Source organism: Cupressus sempervirens, chromosome 10, assembly GCF_028749045.1.
Source record: "Cupressus sempervirens isolate cs-2001-9-10 chromosome 10, ASM2874904v1, whole genome shotgun sequence".
In the NCBI taxonomy this organism is placed as follows: Eukaryota; Viridiplantae; Streptophyta; class Pinopsida; order Cupressales; family Cupressaceae; genus Cupressus; species Cupressus sempervirens.
In genome coordinates, this window is record NC_143127.1 from 335,698,225 (window position 1) to 335,716,010 (window position 17,786).

Genomic DNA, 17,786 nt, shown 5'->3' on the forward strand with positions numbered 1-17,786 from the left:
TTTCAACAATCAACTTATTTGATGTAGGGTAGTCTTGTTGCTTAAGTAGCTTTGGATATGGGTATCATCCCTAACTTACCTCTAAGATACTCAAATGCATCTTTAGGTAATGCTTTTGTGAAGATGTTATCAATTTGTTCCTTTGAGTTGACATATTCCATCTTCACTTGCTTGTCTTCCACCAATTCTCTTACATAGTGATACTTAATTGCAATGTGCTTTGTTTTGACATGCATCACATGATTCTTTGATATGTTGATGGCACTTGTGTTATCACAATACAGTATCATAGGTTTAGTTACCTCTTCTTTCATACCTTTCAACAAGTGCTTGATCCATACAATATTAGTGCAGTTGATAGCAACAGCAACATACATAGCTTCTATTGTGGACTGTGAGATACAACTTTTTTTTTTGCTAGTCCAAGTAACCAATCTTTTACCTAAGAAAAGTGCTCCTCCACTAGTGTTTTTTCTATCATCAATATTGCTTCCCCAATCTACATCAGTGTAGGTTTTCAATTCAAAAAATTTAGTTCTCTTGTAATATAATCCAAAGTCATCAGTTCCTTTTAGGTCCTTGAATAACTTATGTTCTATTACCATTGGTGTACTTCAATTGACTCATTAAAAAATTTACTCATCGTTAAAAAATTGGTGTACTTCAATTGAATCTATTAAAAAATTTACTTCAATTGACTCATCGTTCTTGAATAACTTATGTCCTATTACCATTGGTGTACTAACTAGTTTTGAATCTTATAAGCCAAATGTCTTGAGTATCTCCTTGATATATTTTGATTGGGTCACAAATATGCCATGATTTAGTTGATGTACTTGCAATTCAACAAAGAATTTGATTTCTCCAAAAATTGACTTCTCAAACACATGTTTCATTTGATCAACAAAGTCTTTGTATAGGGCATCTTTTCCTCCAAATATTATATCATCAACAAAGATTTTAAATATCAAAATGTCTTTACCTTTTTATGCCTTGATATACAGGTTGTTGTTTTCATCTATTCTTTAAAATCTTATCTTCATAAGATATTTGTGTAGTCTCTGATACCATGCTCTAAGCACTTGTTTCAAACCATAGAGTTCTTTATGCAGTTTGCAAACCATATCTTTGTTGTCATCATCAAAAAATCTCTCTCATTGTTCTATGTAGACTTTCTCTTCTAGTATACCATTTAGAAAAGTAGACTTTACATACATTTGGTAGACTTTAAAACCATTGTAAGCAGCATATGCAAGTAGTGTTCTTACTCTTTCCATCCTTGTAACAAGGGAGAATGTTTCCCCATAAGCTATTCCTTCTTGTGCATATCCTTTACAGACTAGTCTGGCCTTATTTCTTGTGATCTCACCATTCTCATCAAGCTTTTTCCTAAATACCCACTTGGTACCAATCACATTCTTATCAGCTAGTCTTGGAACTAAAGGCCAAGTTTTTTTCTTCTCTATCTGATCTATCTCTTCTTCCATGGCTTTATGCCAGTTATAATCTTGCAGTGTATCTTTCACTATTTTGGGTTCAATCTTGCTCAGTAGACATGATTCATTCCTTAGTTTGTTCCTTGTCATTGGTCTAGCTTCCTTGTCACCAATGATTTCTTTTGCAGGGTGATGTATTCTCACATACTTGGATAACCTTGGCTCTTTCCTCATTTCCAAGTTTGGTCTTTCAGCTTCAAAGTCACTGTGCACATCTCTTTCTAGTATCTCATCATCTCTTTCATGTGTACTAATTTCAAAATCAGAATGTGCATTATCTTCATTCTGTAACTCAGCTTCTGAATGTAGCTTGATATTCATTGGTTGTAACTTGGTTGATACTGAAACTTCTTGTTGATTCCCTACTTGATTGGCAGCATCTTCTTTAGTAGGCATTCCTTCATAGAAGTATACAAAGGATCTATACTCTTCTAGTTTCTTGATGGGTTCATTATCTTGAACTTCTGCATGCTCATCAAAATTTACATTTGCACTCTCCACAATCTTGTTAGTGTTAATATTCAAATACTTATATGATTTACTTCTAGTGGAGTATCCAAGGAATATGCCTTCATCACTCTTTGCATCAAACTTTCCATTTCTAGTATATTTAAGAACATACCATCTACAACCAAATACTTTTTAAAAATTTACATTGGGTGAGTGACCATACCATAATTCAAAAATTGTTGCATTTGTACCTTTCTTGACTTGTACTCTATCACTGATCTATTCCTTCTCTTTGTAATGCCATTTTGTGGGGGAGTTCTTGGTGCTGATATTTGTCTTTTAATTCCTTTGTCAATACAAAATTTCTCAAACTCTTTTGATGTGAACTCTTCTCCTCTGTCTGATCTTAGGCACTTCAGACTCTTTCATGTTTCTTTCTCAACCCTGGCAAAATACCACTTAAACATTTAAAGTGCATCAATTTTTTTTTTTAAGATCGTGGTAGTCATCATCCTAGAGTAGTCATCAATAAACAACATTATATATCTGTCTCCTTTGTAGCATTGCACTTCTATTGGGCCACATAAGTCTATATGGAATAACTCTAATACTTCTTTGAAAGTGTAAGTTTTTCTTTTCAAACTTGACTTGGTCATCTTTCCTAGCTGACACGGTTTGCACATTTTTTTGTCAAGCTTCTTCAATTTTGGTAGACCTCTAACTTTCTTCATTTTACTAATGCTAATCAGATTATCAAAGTTGACATGACATAGCCTTTTGTGCCATAACCACACATCATCAAATCTAACAAGAAGATAGGATGCATCTTCCATATTTAGGTAAAACAAATTGCTCCTAGTTTGTTCTCCTTTTTCTATTAGATTTTCATCAGTATCATAGATTTTGGTAGTTTTGTTTCCAAATTCTACTTTGCATCCTACATTGCCTAACCGTGACACACTCAACAAATTGTAATTCAATGCTCCAACATAGTATGCATTATCACATGAAATTTTCTTTGTAAGTTTAATAGAACCTTTTCCTTTGATTAGACATGGAGCATCATTTCCAAATCGAAGACTATTTCCATCATATTGAGTAAGCTAACAAACTTACTTTTGTCTTCTATCATGTGATGTGAGCATCCACTATCTATGATCCATCTATCATTTTTGTTCACATAGGTTACTAGTGTTGTCACCTCATCTTCATCTGACTCATCCTTCATGGCTACATAGACTACCTCATCTTTATTTTCATTAGAATCCTCTTCTTCAACAATGTAGCACTTTTTTCCATTGTCTTTGTAATCTCTGCTATCATCTTCTCTTCTATTCTTATTCTTGTTGCCTTCTCTGTAGTTCTTTTTCTATGTGCATCTTGTAGCATTATGTCCTACTTCATTGCAATTAAAATATATGATGGGCAACTTACCTTTGAATTTACCTTTGCCCCTGTAAAATCTTCTGGCTAGTAGTGCTTCCAGTTGTTCCACATCTTCTTCATCTATGTTGATGTCACTAGATGCATACTTTACCTTTTTCTTCTTCTTCTTCTTCTTTGGTTTCACCTCCTTAGTATATTTCCTTGATAGCTTGGCCTTGATAGCAGATTCAAGATTCTCATGTCTATAGTTATCAAAGTTGGACAACTCAAATGTAGTGAGTCTTCCCACTATACCTTCAAAAGTTAGCATGTTTCTTGGTACACATCTTAATTCTTGCATGGTTGAAACTCTAATAGCATAAATGGGGAGCAAGGTTCTTAATAATTTTCTATTAACAGTGTCATCATCTAAATGACCAACCAAACTTCTTATTGCACTTACTACTTCTTTCATTCTAGAGGCATATTGAGCACTATACTCACCTTCCTCCATTCTCATGTCATCAAACTTTTCTCTAAGGCTTTCTCTTTTTTCTCTTTGAACATTTTGATCTCCTCCATAAATATCAATCAAGGCTTTCCACATCTTGAATGCAGAGTCACATCCCTTGATGTCATCAAATTTAGCATAGTTGAGGGTAGAGGCAATCTCCAGCATTGCCTGATTGTGCTCCTTCTTTTTCTTCATATCTTCTGCAATGGGTACAACAGGATCAACATGTTCCACTTCAATTGAGGTTTGTAGATGTTCATTTATTGATCTAAGGTGCATCTTTATTAAACTTTTTCATGCAGTGAAGTTATCTCTGTTGAGCTTAGTAACTTCTCTCTTGGACATTTTGATCTTCCTGCTTCTAGTACCTTTAAACCGAACCAGCAGATAGCTCTGATACCAATTTTTAGAAATGCTTTAGAATAACTAAGAGGGGGTTGAATCAGTTATTCAATGTCCAATTTTCCTAATAAAACTTTTTCACTAAATATAGTGAGCCCATTTAACTAATCAGGCATCCAATCTTAAACTTTTCTACTTAGCAAGTTACTATAAAATCAGCATGTAAGAATAACACATGAAGAATCAACACATAACACAGTGATTTACATGGAAACCTAATTTGGGAAAAACCACCAGTAACATGCTACTCAATTCTCACTATTCTAAAGTGATGCCCTATGAAAGGTCTGCCCTATTTAATACCATAGGGCACTCATCTTGGTAATTCAGGAACCTTAATACCAACCATTTGTAGTCCTACATAAGAGATGATATGTGTGTGTGTGTGTGTGTGTGTGTGTGTGTGTGTGTGTGTGTGTGTGTGTGTGTGTGTGTGTGTGTGTGAATAGATTGTTTTCCTCCTTTTAAAGTTAAATAACTTGCTCTACACCCAAGGTAGGAAACAAATTAGGCTCACAATAGTTTCGTAAATGTTTCCTTAACTATTTTCCTCTGAATTTTAAGAGGTAGAACTCCCTCTAATAGATTATCAATGAATTTAATTTAACAATGTAGTAAATACATGCACACACTTTTCCTAGAAAGTGCCTAAGGACATCTCTCATGCTCTTGGGTAGGTAGATGAAATACATAATTTCCAGTGACAAAAAGTAACTAAGAAATAAAAATTCTCATCAATATTGAACATAACTAAGGAACAACTTAGATACTTTAACAACATGAAGTGAAATCAAAATTGAAAATGAGATACAATAATTTTAGTTAGTAATCAATGTCACCAATGATTAGCATAATAGTTCACAAAGTAACAACAAGCAACTGAGTTTAAACACAAATTTCTAAACTATAATATATATTCATAGATATATTTATGGAAATTTCTAAGACCAAAGTCTTAAAACAACATTCACATATTATCCTTACTTTCTACCAATCACTATTCAAAAAGGCCCAAAGTAATACTATTGTTGAAATTCCCTTATCCATAACTAAAACCTAACTCGTTATTAGTTTTAAGCCCCAACATATGTATTTTTCAAAATCTGATTGGCCTCCACCAAAAGTAAGCCACCTTAGATACAAATAGTTCTATTAAGCATAAGTAGTTATAATAGTTTTTAAAACAAGATACATAAAAGAACAACTACTTCATAACTAAACTTCTTCACCAAGTTTGTCATCTTTTGACATGAATTGGTATACCAACTTCTAGCTTCGAACGAGCTCATGAATTCCTGAGTTACATGAGTGTAGATTCTTGAGGCTGAGAAACTTTTATCTGCAAGCATATTTCTCTCACCTCATCTTCTTGATCCTCCTACTTTTCCTAGGTATGAGTTCCCTATTTAAGTACAATGTAGATTCCAGGTTAGCCACATTGGTGAAATCTTGAGGGGTAGGACTATTGCTTTCCTTGGTCTTGAATAAGATATCATGGAAACTCTTTGATAAGGTCATCAGATCTATGTTTCCATCTTCAAATTATATAATTTTGGTAGGATTGACTATATGTATGTCTTTTAGTATCACTTTATGCATCTCTGTGATCTCACCCTCAATTGCATGCATCTCTTTTGTGGAAGTTTTATAAATAGAGTCTTCCCAACTCATGTTACTTTTCAAAATGAAAAGCATGCATGGGTCTATATCCTTCATGGGGTTTTCAGAGAGAAATTTTATCACCCCATATTTCTCTAATTCATGCACCTAGAAGACAATTGCTTGCATCAACTTTGATTTTATTTCCACATAGGAATGAGAGTATGGACTTTTCCAAGTAACACCTCTTCCTCTGCATATGTAGTTGTAAATTCCAAAATGAATTCACTTCTCTACAGATCCAATTCACTTGTTTATTGCCTCCAAAAATAGTCTTCTCCTTTGCATCTACCTAACTAACTACTAACTATTAGAGAAGTTTGCGTCAAAAGATTGTGGGGCCTGGATTAAGTGAAGAGCACCAATATTCATTAAAGAATCAATATATTTGGCCATGGTGATGACTAATCTTTTTAGTTTCCTCTTTTTCTTGTCATCATTTTCCGATTCACTCAACATGCGCTTAGCTAGGAATTTGAAGATGTGGTTGCTAGTGTCTCTAGTCAAAACCCCAAAATCTATGGTGGTAACCATAAAATCTTCAACCTTCACTTCACTTGAACCCTCTTTTTGCTTATAGGTGGCAACTTCTATTGTTACCTTCCCTGTGATAAGATCCTTGGTCAAATGTGCATCACTCTTTACCTTGCTGTTCTTTGGAGTATGAGTGACATATTTGGTAACTATGTCTTCAACGGACATAGATCCAGGTTGAAACTTCTATCTCTTATTCATAGAATTAGACAAATGGGGAGGCTAGCGATTGTCACCCCTTTCTTGGTTCTAGGAGGGGTCATGAACCTGGACTAAACTACATTTGTAGTACCTATCACCTTCACACCAATCTCTTGATTGTCTAATAGTGCAAGATCTTACCATTTATTTGGATCTTAATCCATAGGATTCTTGCCTTGAACTATCTTTTGAACCAACATTGTAGACTTAGTTTTGGACCTGGTTTTATGAGTTATCTTTTGATTTGGTGGTACTACTTCTTTCTTCCTCTTAACTTGTTGAAACACAACTTGCAACAACAAATGAAAGGGGGATGTTCGAGGTTAAATATTTAGAGAAGGAAACTGGTTTTGTAGATCTTGCAATTTTCTCTTTGTTGGGTAACTTGGTTCTTTTTTCTCTTAACCAATTATTTTTTCAATCCAAGATGGATCTAGTTCTAACATTTATGTCATCCTCCTCATCTTTGTTCTAGTCAACATTAGTTTTAATTTGCTCATTCATTTCTTGCCAAACTCGTTCAATAACATCTAAACTATCTTCAATAAGTCCCTCTAGTTTGAACTTCACCTTTAATGAGGTGATTTAAGAAAGTGTTAGCCTTGACTAGTCTCTTTTAAGGACCTCATATTCATTGTTCAGTCTTCCCACAAATCTTCGATGTGAGGCACCGATTAAAGCTGATCTTTTATACCAAGCACTAGTCTCGTAAACATTTTACTATCAAAGTTTCTCCTTCCTTGGTAGAACCCAAAATTAAAATTCAATAGGTCACTTTTGATTGTTGAGGCATTAATCATTGTGTTTCAAGCTAGGGAGACTATTTTAATTGGGAAACCAAATTCCCATCTCTCTTCAGGGAGATTTTCCTTTACTACAAAGAACATTTGTCTCCATATTGTAGTCATGAAAAAACAATCTAGAACATACTAGGGCAACTTAATGGATTCTTCTTCAAAACCTCATATTCTGAGATAGGTGAACGTAGGGAACTAGATGTAGAAACTTCCATAGGTTTGAAACAACCTTTGAGCCTCTAGGGACACCCTCTATATAGGAGTTTTAACTCCAAGATTCATGAGGGATAGAGGTGAGATCACTAGCACATCCAAGATAGTAATTGAGATAGGACAACATGTAAAACTCTTTCTTAGATGTCTGTGAGTGCTTGAGTTGGCTTCTTAATGAACTAGCCATCAATTATGCCCAGTCTAGAAATTATTTACTAGTTAAAATAATATCTATATACTGAAACATCCACTCCTTGAAAACCAAAGCATCAACTAACCCATTTGTTCTATGCAACAAAACCATCAAGTGATGTATATGGGCTTTCATATGATCTTTAGTGAGTTCTTTAGGCAGCTTTGAACCTCCCATATAAAATATTCCTATCCATTTCTTAGACATATTTTTGTGATATTTTGAGGGGTACTCCCAGTATTGAACTAAGGATAGGGTAGGGTTGAAACTAGCAACGGCACATTCTAGAAACTTCAAGATAGTCAAGATGGTTTCTCTGGTGATAGACAATAATGGTTCTCCATTTTTGTTTAGGATGCTCTTTTTTTTACATCATAATGGTCTATGAAAAATTGGACTAATTAAAGACTTAGAAATGCAGGAGGGAAGATGGCTACTTCAAGGACACCACTTGTGAGAACTTATAGACATTCTTTATCATCATCTTTATTGTAGTTTCTTAATCGTAACCCCCAACAAATTAGTATCAACAATCACAGGTTTTTGACATTCAAGACTAGAGGTATTTTTAAAAGAATGCATGATAGACTTCATCCTTTAAAAAGAAAAGAAATTTTTCCAAACCTTTCTCTAGAAAAAAAAAATGCTTCTCTTCCTACTCTCATTGTTCAACTCTCCATTTACCATGAAGTGGGATAAAGAAAAATTTGTTTCATACATGGTTTTAATGAAAAGCTAGCATATCGAGGAATATACAACCAAAAGATTAGGTTTTTATGGTGATATTATTGTGGGCAAGTATGCATGCTTCAAGGAGTTGTGATGTTTATTTATTAAATGCTCGCTTGAGGAAAGTGTCTTTACAATCATTATTATCCTCTCGACAATGTGATTAATCCTTCAAAACAAAAGATTTTACTCTTTTCACTTACATTGCCAACCTATCCCCTATATTAAGTGGTGATAATTCAAAGGGAATGCTTACATCATCATCAAGATGTCACCTCTCGAATCATCGAGATAGCTATCATGTCAGACATCATTCACCTTCACAAGTGTTGACTTCTTTCAACTACTTTGAACCAAGGTTCAAAGAGGTTTAAAGTGGTTCAAAAGAAAAATCAATGATACACTTGGTAGGTCCCACCTGCAAGACAAAAGTTAATCCAAAAAGCTTTTGTTGAGCCACTTTGAACTACTTTGAACCAAAGTTCATTGAGGTTCCAAAGAACTTCACAAGGATTTCACAATGAGGTGAAAATTTTAAGGCTAAGTTAAAACAATATCTTGGGGGGAAACCACACATGACTCAAAAGGAAAATTTTGACAAAGTTAGGAAAAAAATAAAGTATTAATCATGGTGACTCATTAACTAGGGATAACAACATTAATACACACACAATGATAAGGTATGCTATATCGTGTGGATCCTAACTTACAGGGGACTACGACTCCCTCCCTCAATAGTAGAAACACATCAAACAAAAAAGTAAATAATATAACACAACCATACACATCCTAGTATGGGGTAAGTACCCAAAATTCATATGATAAAATTTAAAATTCTTTGTCATGATAAAAATATCATCATTAACTAAAAATACATGGTATAACATCATCATGATCATAAATATAACCATCAACCAAAAATACATAATATATTATTATAATAAGAATATGATCATCACCATCTAGTGACATGATAGAATACAATACTCTATCTATCTAGAATGCATCATGACTTAAGAAATAGAATGTTCATAAAAAGGATCTATATGGTCCGACAACGTGGTATATTGTAATAGAAAAAGGGTAGGAAATGAGTAAATAGATAAATATAGAGGGGATATATATATATATATATATATATATATATATATATGAAGATAGAAATATAGAAATATGTGAATATATATATAAGATAGATAAATAAATAGAGAGGTAAAGAATATTTGAAAGATAAAGATATATTTAGAGGTCTATGAAGATAGATAGATATAAGGGAAATAGAAGAGGAAAAGATAATGAGATGTGGATCATGAGATAAAGTGATAGAGATACGTAATGACATATGTTAATAGAGAGATATAGGTAAAAGGACATGTATTGATTAGAGATTGAAAAAGTGAGAGATATGGTGAGGCAAATATACATACATACATACATATATATATATATATATATATATATATATATATATATATATATATATATATATATATATATATATATATATATATATATATATATATATATATATATATATATATATATATATATATATGTATATATGGGGGAAGAGGAGAGTAGATATGAAGTAAGCAAAAAAGATAGCTAGAGGAGGAGAGAAGAGAGGAAAAGAAAAATGAAGGATGTGTAATAGATATAGGTAGAGGGTTAGATCATTGTCACAAGAATCTAACTCAAACTCAACATCTAGACTTACAAATGATATGACAAATTGAAAATAAGAAATTTAAATATTGTTAAATATTAAAGACTTTATTCATATATCATGTATTCAATTACCGTCAAAGATATAATGATTGAGACAAAGAGAAGCCAGTTTGCGCACATGAAGTTGATCACATAAGTTTTAATGAAGTTATAAATGAAATAAGTTAGACTGAAATTATGGAACATATGGATTATTTATTATCATCATGTTGAGCATTGCATTCATGTTAAACATTATTGGTAGCATCTCCCATTTTATATTCTTCTACCATGCAAGTTATGTCATAACTACTTCGCTTAAATTTTTTGTTCTTAATATGTTAGAAAGATCATTATGAAATTTTGGAATGATATCAAATACATAAATACATAAATTCATTATCCTTTAGCTTTTTCAAATGGTCAGTTTAATAGGCCTCTATTTTTTCTATCTTTTACAAACATTAAAATTGTTCTTTTCTTATTTCGGAGATGTTCAATTCTTTAAAAGGATATCATTTTATTTTCTACAATGTTTTCAAATTTGATATTGGCTTTTTTTAAAATTTTAAGTCCTGGCTCATATGAAATTGGTTTTTTACAAAAAACATAGTGAAATCCTATTTTTAATTTGATTTATACAAAATTTGTTATGTTTTATTATTTATACCTCCTACATGCAACATAGTTTTTACTACACACTGACTTCATCTTTAGGATTTACTAATACACTTGGTGAGAGTATAAGGAGGGATATATTACTTCATGTGTGTGTGTGTGTGTGCGCGCGCGCGCACGTGCGCGCGTGTGTGGGTCTATGTGTTAAGTCAGAGATATGTAGTAATGAGTGATATAGAGTCATAAATATGGATAAAGAATGTTACAAACAGTAGGGAGATATATAAATAGACAAGTATAAGAGGTATAGAAAGAAATGCATGGAAATAGATAGAGTATAACTTGATCAATTTTAAACCTAATAAAATAGTAAGCTTCATGGAATCTTAGTGCTTAACCTAGACCAAATAGAATTCTTAACATAACAAAAATCAAAATTGTAACCAATCAAACTCTAACCAACACTAAACTTAGTTTAATCCTAACCTTTAAAAAAGTATATGCCAAATTATCTACTAAAACTAACACTCATTAAAATTGAACACCTAAACCTAACAATAAAATAAATTGAATTGCAACCATAAACATGATTAAACATTATTAAACTTTCTTGAACCCTATCAAAAATCATATAATAAGGCTAAAGAAAACTTAATTATAACTCTACAACCAATTTATTTCCAAATTAAATTGATGTATAACCTTAAACCTAATTAATAATTAAGCTAGATTGAATTCTAACCCTAGTACTATATTACATCAAATTATAATTCTATAAAAAATGAATGCTAAATTAAGTTGAAGTATAATCTTAAAATAATAAATAAATAAAATTGGTTGAATTCTAACCCTAATACTATACTAGATCAACCCATTCAAATCCTAATGCTAAACTTATTAAATACATAGAAATTAATATACTCTTAATCATTACATTGAACAAAACTCTCTATGATAACGATGATCTAATGAATGTATAGATATAGACAACAATTCACCACCACACTAACTATTTAATATTAGTTATTACCATATATATTAATTTAATTATTACACTATATGTGATGCAGGAGCATCCAGAGGTATAAGGGAAATCCTGTGTCACCCAAAAAAATGTACTTAGACTTAGTTTCTATTTTATGTCTTTGCATTTTTGGATACCCATTTGGCTCAAATAAAGGTTCCAACTCTCATAGTTCAACTATCAGTGCATTTAAAAATCCTGAAAAAATAGGAGCATGCAATTTGACCATCATTTTGGTGACCTAGAAGGTGTGACTTGGCCAAATGAATGTAATCAAGATTTAGAGCATTCCAGAAAAAGAATCAGGTCAAAAGGCCCCACGGTTTGAAAGTTATTGCAGTTTTTCGGGTTTTGGAGACCCCCTAAGAATGCTTCAAAGTCAAGTTTGGGGCATTAAATGACCTCGAAAAGGGTCGAAAAATGGCGGATGAGCAAAGCTTGTCCATAGGGCTATAGAGCGCTTCGAGAGCTTTTCGAAAATGTAAACGGTTTGTCAATCGGAGTTACGGTTCAAAAGTTATGCCTCCCGAAAGTTCGGCTACCGTTTCTGGATTCTTCTAGAATTGCACCGACTTCTAACACAGCTTCCGGAACCTTCTATTTTGTCGGTGGATGCCTACTAGCACTTTCTAGAATGTACTCCTAGTCCTTAACTCTCCGAGGTCTATTTAAGGAGATTTCTGGCATTGTAAAAGGCAGTTCGGATTGGAGCTTGAGAGGAGGTGCTAAAAGGAGAACTATTCTCCAAATTTATGCTATTGTAAGCCCGCAGGGCATGTTTTGAGTTTATTTTCTCTGCACTATTTGTACCAACTTATTTTCTCAGTTAATATAATTTCCCCTTTCTATTGTGTCTATTTTGGTTGTTGGGTTGTGTCCCCATCAAGTGGTATTAGAGCAGGTTTTCCTGAGTGTGTAGACAGAGCGCCGATTGTGAGGCAGTTTGCACCAAGACTTTGTGGTTGTGGGTTCGAGTTAGAAGATGCCTCCATGAAGAGAGCGTGGTGGAAGGGCCAGAGCTGTTGATCCTGAGGAGGTTAGAGCCCTCCAGAGACAAGTACAAGCATTGCAAGAGGAGCTTCGTAGAGGAGCAAATATTGCCGCAGATGATAATAGTGAGGATGACAATGAAGAGGAAGTAATGGAAGTTGACGGGGAAGTTATGAATCCTGTAGAGGAAAGGCTTTTTAGGGCCATTTCTAGGTTTGGGAAAAGACCTACAATTGAAGTGGGTATATTTTCGGAAAATTTGAAACCAGATGAGTTGATCGATTGGATCAATGAACTGGACGAATACTTTGAATATGAGGATATAAGGGACCCAGATAGGGTTAAGTTTGCAAAGGCCAAACTAAAAGGCCATGCCAAAATCTGGTGGCAAGAGGTTCAACTGGAAAGACTTAGAAGAGGAAAGGAGAAGATCACAAGATGGGATCGCATGGTGGAAAAATTGAAGAAGCAGTTCATTCCTGTGGACTACGAGCTTGATCTGTTTAAGAAGATGCATGGGTTAAAGCAAGCAGGAAGATCAGTCCAAGAATATACAGAGGAGTTTTACCGACTCCTGATTAGAGCGGGGCATGCAGAAGCAAATAAGGAGAAGGTTGCTCGTTATATCAATGGGTTACGACCTAGCATCCAGGAGGAACTAAGTCTGGTAAGAATGACCAGTGTTGAAGAAGCATACCAGTTTGCCCTACGAGTCAAAGAGAAGCTGAGTAAAAGGTTTGAAGGAAGACAAAGAGGGCGTGGTCAAGGAGGAAGGGGAAGCAGTAGATCATCTGGAGGCCGCAATGAAACTCAAAAGAAAAATGAAGATGAGAGTACTAGCAGGAACCAGAGGAATGAGGGTTTCAACCGCTCCCATGATCAAGACTTTGGAAATCAAAGAGGAAGAGGTAGAGGACGTGGGCAAGGAAGAGGAGGCTTCCATGGTACCTGTTTCCATTGCAATGAAGAAGGTCATCGTGCCTTTGAATGCCCTCAACGACAAGGAAGGACAGATAGGAGAACTGAGGGCCAAGCTAGGGTTGCTCATGTGGATGAGGATGCACAATCATCACATTCAGAGGATGTAGAAAGAGGAGAGACCTTGGTAAATGAAAGAGTCCTACTAAGTGGTGAAAATGAACCAGGACAACGGAGGAGTTTGTTCCATACCAGATGCAAGTGTGAGAATAAATGTTGTGATGTGATCATTGATAGTGGTAGCACTGATAACTTGGTATCCGAAGAGATGGTCTCTAAGCTGAAGCTCAAGAGGGAGAAACATCCCCAACCCTATCGGATTTCTTGGGTAAAAGATGATCATAAGGTCCTGGTAAGTGAACAATGTTTAGTAAAATTCAAAATTGGGAGTTACCATGATGAAGTTCTTTGTGATGTTATTTTGATGGATGTTTGCCATCTATTGTTGGGTAGACCATGGTAGTTTGATAGACATGCAATACATGATGGACATGCAAACACATACTCTCTGACAAAGGATGGAGTTCGCCACAAATTGAAGCCCATGAAAAAGGAAGGTGAAAAGGTATGTAGCAGTGCTAGGATTTGTCTTGTTGATGAAAGGAAGTTTTTAGATGGCATGAAACATCAGCGCATGTGCTATGCTTTGATTCCTAGAAAAGATAAAGAAGGTAGTAGTGAAATACCATTTGAAGTTTCAGATTTACTAGGAGAATTTGGAGATATTATCTCTGATAATGTTCTAGATGGATTGACACCAGTAAGGCAAATCAGTCATCAAATAGATCTGATTCCAGGAGCTAGTTTGCCTAACAAGGCTGCTCACAGGATGACTCCTACTGAAACAGAGGAACTAAATAGACAGGTTCAGGAGCTGTTGAGGAAGGGCTTGATTCGAGAGAGCCTGAGTCCATGTGCAGTACCTGCAGTACTCGCACCAAAAAAGGATGGAGAGTGGAGGATGTGTACAGATTCCCGAGCTATAAACAGGATAACCATCAAGTACCGATTTCCTTTACCAAGGATGGATGATCTTATGGACTACTTGAGTGGAGCTCAGTACTTCACAAATATAGATCTGAAGAGTGGCTATCATCAGATACGGATTCGAGAAGGAGATGAGTGGAAAACAGCCTTCAAGACCAAGGAGGGTCTTTATGAGTGGTTAGTCATGCCCTTTGGATTGACGAACGCCCCAAGCACTTTCATGCGGCTCATGAATGAGGTACTTAAGAAGTTCTTGAGAAAATTTGTTATTGTCTATTTGGATGATATTTTAATTTTCAGCAAGACTTTGGAAGAACATTTACTGCATATTCGTAGTGTCCTTGAAAGGATAAGGGAAGAGAAACTGTTAATTAATCTAAAGAAGTGTGTCTTTGCAATAAGGGAGTTAGTCTATTTGGGATTTGTTATATCACCTGAAGGTCTCAAAATGGATCCAGAGAAGGTAAAAGCCATCTTGGAATGGCCTACTCCAAGGTCTGCTACTGAGGTAAGATCATTTCATGGTCTGGTTAGTTTTTACAGAAAGTTTATTAAGAATTTCAGTGGCATATGTGCACCTCTAACTGATACAATAAGAGGGGATAGAAAAGAGTTCAAATGGATTGCAACAGCTGCGAGAAGTTTTGAATTGCTGAAGAAGAAGGTGACTGAACAGCCTGTGTTGGCACTTCCAGATTTTAGAAAAGTGTTCCAGGTGGATTGTGATGCTAGTGGCAGCGCTATTGGGGCTGTATTAAGCCAAGAAGGTAAGCCTATTGCATATTTTAGTGAAAAATTGAATGATGCAAAGAAGAAGTATTATGTTTATGATCAAGAGTTCTATGCGATAGTTCAGGCCTTAAAGAAATGGAGGCATTATTTATTGCCAAAGGAATTTGTTTTGTATACTGATCATCAGGCATTACAGTACCTAAATAGCCAAGGTAAATTGAATCAGAGGCATATGAAGTGGGTAGAATTCTTGCAGAGTTATACATTTGTGTTGAAGCATAGAAGTGGAAAATCTAACAGGGTTGCAGATGCATTAAGTAGGAGACAGTTGTTGCTTACAACAATGCAGGTTGAAGTAGTTGGGTTTGATGAACTCAAGAATTTGTACCCCGAGGATCCTGATTTTGCTGAAGCATGGAAAGCTTGTAAAGAACCTGTTGCTATAGATAGAACCAAGTGGTTAGACTATTTGATTCAGGATGGCATGTTGTTCAAAGGTAGTCAATTGTGCATTCCAAGGAGTTCCATGAGGGAAAATTTGATTAAGGTGAAACACAGTGGAGGGATGGCAGGACATTTTGGTCGGGATAAGACCATTGCCATTCTTAGAGAACATTATTTTTGGCCTCAAATTACACAGGATGTGAAGAAGTTTGTATAGAGTTGCCAGGTTTGTCAAGTGGCCAAGGGGTTTAGTCAAAATACTGGCCTATATCAGTCATTGCCTGTTCCATCAAGGCCATGGGAGGACATAAGTATGGATTTTGTTCTTGGATTGCCAAGGACCCAAAGGGGTAATGACTCAGTATTCGTGGTGGTTGATAGGTTCTCCAAAATGGCACATTTCATTCCATGCCACAAAACTCATGATGTTGTCCATATTGCAGACTTGTTTTTCAAAGAGGTGGTAAGACTACATGGTCTTCCAAGAAGTATAGTTTCTGACCGAGATAGTAAATTTGTGGGGTATTTCTAGAGGACATTGTGGAAGAAGTTGAGAACAGACTTGAAATTCAGTTCCACGCATCACCCACAGACTGATGGCCAAACAGAAGTGGTAAATAGAAGTTTGGGCAATTTGCTGAAATGATTAGTTGGGGATAAGCCCAAGGGATGGGATTTGATTCTACCACAGGCAGAGTTTGCTTATAATAACTCTGTAAATAGGAGTACTGGAAAATCACCATTTCAAATTGTATATGGGAATAGCCCAAGGACTGCACCAGAATTGAGAAAGATAGAACAAGGGGAGAGAACAAGTGCTGAAGCTGAGGAATTTGCTGAACACATCAAGCGTCTACATGAGGAGGTTCAAGCACATATTATCAAGATGAATCAAGAGTATAAAGCTAGGGCTGATGCAAGGAGAAGACATAAGGAATACCAAGTAGGGGATCTTGTCATCATGCACTTACGAAAAGAATGATTTCCAGTTGGTACTTACAACAAGCTGAAAATGAAGAAATTTGGCCCCTGCAAAATTTTGAAGAAACATAACTTAGGAAATGCATATGAGGTGGAGCTGCCAGATGGTATTCACATTTCTCCCATTTTCAACATTGCAGATTTGACAGAGTATCATGATGATGGTGCTGATGAGGAGCTGGTTTTAGAGCCATGTCCAATTCCTACTTCTAAGAAGGAGGAGATAGAAGACATTCTAGATCATCGTGTGGGTAGGAGTACCAGAAACAGGCAGTATGAAGAGTATTTGGTAAAATGGAAAGGACGGCCGATCGAGGACTCAACTTGGATTTCAGCAGCTGAGGTTTCCCATTTGGGATTTCCTCTACCATCCATAAAGTGACAGAGTCACTTTTCAATCTACCCTGGGTGTCTGATGCAGGAGCATCCAGAGGTATAAGGGCAATCCTGTGTCACCCAAAAAAATGTACTTAGACTTAGTTTCTATTTTATGTCTTTGCATTTTTGGATACCCATTTGGCTCAAATAAAGGTTCCAACTCTCATAGTTCAACTATCAGTGCATTTAAAAATCCCGAAAAAAAGGAGCATGCAATTTGACCATCATTTTGGTGACCTAGAAGGTGTGACTTGGCCAGATGAATGTAATCAAGATTTAGAGCATTCCAGAAAAAGAATCAGGTCAAAAGGCCCCACGGTTTGAAAGTTATTGCAGTTTTTCGGGTTTTGGAGACCCCCTAAGAATGCTTCAAAGTCAAGTTTGGGGCATTAAA